The sequence below is a fragment of the Xenopus laevis genome, chromosome 1L (genome assembly GCF_017654675.1).
Source record: "Xenopus laevis strain J_2021 chromosome 1L, Xenopus_laevis_v10.1, whole genome shotgun sequence".
NCBI lineage: Eukaryota > Metazoa > Chordata > Amphibia > Anura > Pipidae > Xenopus > Xenopus laevis.
Genome location: NC_054371.1, coordinates 23654331 through 23654691, shown reverse-complemented (window position 1 = coordinate 23654691; position 361 = coordinate 23654331).

Here is a 361-nt window from a genome sequence, read left to right as displayed (position 1 = left end):
AAACACCTACACTACTGGATCCCCAGCAACCAACAGAGCAACACAGAAATAAACAGATATATTTTGGGCTTTTAAGAGAAGGAAGAAAGAGAAGGAATGCCCTGCAGGGACAGATAGGCTGGACACACTTTTCACTTAAGAATATTGCAAATGCAGTTCACGTTGTAAAACTGCAATTTAATTCTCATGTCGGAAATCCATCATCTCACCCAGTGACTGGGTCTAACATGTCTTTATGGGTTAATGTTCTGAAGTTACTGTTTATTCTGAAGTGCGTTGGGTTGAAAACCTATTAATATATAAAAAGCAGCTCTGAACAGTAGAATGTAGGATAATTGGAAAAGCAATAGTGTAATAGCAA